Here is a 4,692-nt window from a genome sequence, read left to right on the forward strand (position 1 = left end):
TTTGTTCCACTGGAATTCTTCACGTATATATACACAGGAAAGGAAACCACCAGTTTGAGAGCTAGACTAAATCAAAATACAAGTCCCCAAGGCTTGGCCGATTGAGGTTCAATTTCAACAGTACTAAATAAATAAGGGCGATCGAGTCAGTTTCGAGTTTTATGGAGGATCATAGGTTCAAATTTTACTATTTTTTAATCTTTTTGTTTAATACAAAACTGACCATTCAAATTTTACTTTTTAATTCTACATTAAATTGATAATAGAACATTTTCAATGTTTTCTTTCTCAGTAATCATTTTGAAATTAAATAACCAAAAGCATTCTTAAATCATAAAATAAAATAAAAAAATGTCATTTTTATTTTACAAAATTATTTTTCAAAAATTATTTTGTATTACAAAACGGATTCTTACGAATACTCATAGGCTTTTTTATTTAAAAGAATCTGTTAATAATTCGCAATCTTACTTCTGTAGATGACAGACTAAAAAATTAAGTAGAATAATCTAAAGACACCTCACAGAAAATGCGAAGTTAATATATGATCTAAATATGGTTGTGTTATTATGATGCATCATTTTGAATTAAGAAAATTTTCCTTTATCAAATGATTGTATTAATGGGTTAAATTATTAAATGTTAAGGGAAGATGATCGGTGAGGGTCGAACCTGCACCGAAGCACATCTTGGCACTGCTCTCGAGCTAACTCACTTAACTTTAGAGTTCCTAAAGAACCTGAAGCCAATGAGCTCCCAAAAAGCCTCGTGCTAGGTAAAGATGAGAATATACATATAAGGCTTATAGGATCCACACCCCTAAGTGATGTGGGATCTCACTTTGAATGACTAATAATTCAAAGTATGCATCCCTACCTAGGACACTCCCCTGGGCGATGTGGGATGTCACAATATACCAATTTGTCACATCTCGGCCCGGGGCGGATCACTTCCCGGGCCTACTCCACCACCGTAGCATGATATTGTCCGCTTTGGGCTTACCATTCCCTCACGGTTTTGTTTTTGGGAACTCACGAGCAACTTCCCAGTGGGTCACCCATCATGGGATTGCTCTAGCCCCCTTCTCGCTTAACTTCAGAGTTCCTACGGAACCCGAAGGCAGTGAGCTCCCAAAAGGCCTCGTGCTAGGTAGGGATGAGAATATACATTTAAGGATCACTTCCCTGGGCGATGTGGGATGTCACATATGGCCTTGCTATATCAAAAGAAATTAGGTACATATATTCATAATTAGAATCAAAAGAAATTTTATTGAACTAGAAAAAGATTGAAAACATCTTGTAGAATAAAGTATAAAATCCACCAAAGCCTTCGGCAATCCTCTCAAAAGTTCGTAGAAAAAACCTAGGGCCGAACATTTTTATTTATAGTACTACAATTTAAATCCTTCCTAGGAAATGTCTTTGAATAAAACTAGGAAACAAACTAAAATAAAATAAACTAGGAAACAAATTGCTAAACAATAAGGGATAATTTGTCATATAACTAATTAGCGACGCTTTAGACCTTGGCCACCTCCAAAACAGGCCCAAAATAGCTTGTTTTTTGGTTGAAAATGTCTTGAACACTTTTTAGAAGGATCCAAGCCCACAAAAGGCCATCTTGGACTCCAAAAAGTGCAATTAAGCCCAAAACATAAGTTTTCCTACATTGCGCACTGCTCCATTGTTTCATCGACATAAATAATCCATTTAGTAGAAAAATCTGAAACTTTTACGAGAACAAGTTGAAAGACTCACGAACATCTTCCAATTAGAATCACTCCAAAATTCGTTTGAGTACTTTTTGCTCAAGAGAAAGTCAGATGTCCTACATTGAAAATCTAATCCAAAATATCAAAATTCTATCAAAATAATAATCAACATATACTAAGAATTGGGTAAAATGTATAAAATATGAAATTGACTTACCAACCTCTGATCAAAGATAAAGCCACATGGGCCCACGAGGTGGGGGAGGGGGTTAGACCAATGGATCTCTAATGCCTAAGTCAGTGACCATGAAAAGAGTCAATGTTTAAGGTTTGTATGCATAGCAAAAGTTTATGCGCAGTGTAAGGCTTACCAAAATTTGGAGGAGATGAGAGTATTTATAAGGAGGTGGTTAGCCTAGGTGTAAGGTTTTGCCCTACACATGATGACTTCCCATTGGCAAAGGTTGTCTCATCCGTAGTCAGCTGCTTGAACCAAGGATGCTAAGCTGCGTGTGGGAATATGTGTGTGCCTTACCCATTTAAAGAAGGAAATCTTGTCTTCTTCGAGAAAAGTTTACGTGTTGTCTCTAGGATTATTTTTTTGATTCTTTTTCGCTCCACAAATGACCCCACACCCTGGATTGCACCCAAAAAGGGCAATAGGTGTAGAAATATCAAGCTGCATTGGAGAGTACAGAGTTATTTCCCAATTTGATGTAGATTCTCCTCTTTGACCTGGAGATAGAGCCTTCTAGGAAAGACGTCATGTCGAATCCCTTGCATTTGCAAAACCTAGTCCCTTCATCAAATATCTAAGCCCAGCCAGTTCACCTCCACTTTCATCTAATCTTTTATCAATAATATTCAAACCCAGTTAGTTACAAAGCACAAAAAATTGAGATTGTGTGATTTCAAAAATTGGGTTCCCTTTCTTAAACATGTGAACCCTTTTTTCATATGAAATTTTCCAATAATGGCAAAACAGGACTCATTGCCATTTTCATATGCAAAAAGGAAAAATAACTCAGGAGGAGAGAAGGGGAGTGAACGATCGAGAGAGAGATGGAGAGAGGAAATAGTTTTGGAGCAAAGATACAATATGGGAAGAAGACGGAATGTTTCATGCGAGAAATTTTTATTCAAGTTAATCACTTTTCAGAATTATTGTCTTTCGGCGTAACATGAGTTATTTAAGTTGCCAGCTTAATCTACCGTAAAATTAATTGAAAGGCTGATATGAAAGAATGGCCTCACATGTCCTCAAAATGAAGACCATAGGAGAGTAATTATGCCTAGGTTAGAAGCTTTAACTTGATTATGTTAAATGAGTAAAAACTTACTAGGTTTTTAAGAAGGAATTTTGAAGAAAATAAAAGGAAAACATGGAATTGTTTTTACTAATTAAATCTAAAATAGTAGTTATCAAACACTGTCAAATAGAATAACATTACGAAAATGTGGAAATCACAAAAACTAAAGTCAGCCTATGATAAGCAAACATAGTACAAAGACCACAAAGCAAATTAAATTAAAAGATGCTACCTTCAGGCATACAAATTAAATTGGAGAAAATGGAATTTTGCCCTCAACTCACTTTACTGGAACAACACTTTCCACATAAATAAGAGTGTTGAAATCTATAACCTCATTGATAATAGGAGTATGAAGATACTTGAGATTTTTGATACTAGAATTATAAGAGGTCACTGGAGGCAAGCATAAGAAGCTCATCACATTTCCAAAGTGTCAATGGACACTCAATGTCTTTAAAGGGTCCAACGGTTAGGAGTTTTGTCCATGAACTCTTAACTCTATCATAGTCGTCCATTACCCATATTTCAAATAATTTAGAATCCTCACTTGGATCGTATTGAGTGCAATAAGAAGTGTAGGATTCATTATACATAAAAAGAAACTTAAAACCGAATTCCCTCCTATAGAAGGCAATTATATTCTATGAAATAGCCAATAACAAAATCCCTTCAAGTACACTGGACAAGAGCAGGAGTCGGTTTTACTTGATATATCAATCTTGATCTCTTTCCAAGAGTTAGCAGCCATGGTGTATACCCCAGCCGTGTAAGGAAGAACAATACGATGATAATATGTTTGCTCATCATCTGAATACTCACTATTTTCTATAATTTGCACAACCTTGTATTCTTTAGCTTTGCAATCATACCCAAATCCCAATCCTCCAAAGCTCGTGTCCAATTGGAATTTTCCCTCGGGAGAAGGCAGAAAAAGGCAAGAATCCGCGAGTTTCCTGAATTCCCCAATTGTAGGATTGCATAGAACAACATTGTTCCCTATTTTTACACAAATAATCCCATTGCAATAACCGTAAATCTGTATAGGATGATGGTCAACCATTGGAAATGGTTTATTTAGGTCCTCAACATCATAATAAAGGTTGTGCTCATCACTATCAATGGAAAAATCAATCATGGACCACAAAATTTCATGTTTATAACTATTGTCCGGGGAAAACGAGCAAATGAGAACGATTCAGAATGATACAAGAGGAGGATGAGAGTTTGTTGTCAACAAAATTGCTGAGGTGTTTGGCCACAAAACTTGGACTATTGACGAGAGTGCATGCATCAAGACTTTTGTATGCATTTAAATTGCATTAGAGACCTGGGCGGCAACCTGGACAAGATGACCACCCTATCTTTAGGAGTTTTGACTTTGACGCACCTGGAACATTTTTGCAGTTTAGTTTCACAGGAATTCTTCACTTGTATACATACACAAGAAAGAACACCACCAGTTTCAGAGACAAATTAAATCAAACTCCAAATTCCTAAGGATGAGTAGATCGAGGTTTAATTGGTAAACATATAAGATGCCAAAATCCATATAAGATGCCAAAATCCAATAGTATTAGATAAACTTTGACTTCCACAACCACAATATATATAGCTATCAAAGAACACAAGGGTGATCCAGTCAGTTTCAAGTTTTATGGAGGATCA

The 4,692-nt window shown here is 36.0% G+C and overlaps 1 pseudogene; it reads right to left on the reverse strand.

Moving 5' to 3' along the window:
• Positions 1–3,304: 3,304 nt before the first annotated feature.
• On the reverse strand, positions 3,305–4,423 carry LOC125478819 (annotated as a pseudogene).
• Between the last annotated feature and the right edge of the window lie 269 nt (positions 4,424–4,692).

Source organism: the organism of the source record quoted next, unplaced genomic scaffold, assembly GCF_019419815.1.
Source record: "Pyrus x bretschneideri cultivar Hongxiangsu unplaced genomic scaffold, Pyrus_bretschneideri_v1 Contig268, whole genome shotgun sequence".
Lineage (NCBI taxonomy): Eukaryota > Viridiplantae > Streptophyta > Magnoliopsida > Rosales > Rosaceae > Pyrus > Pyrus x bretschneideri.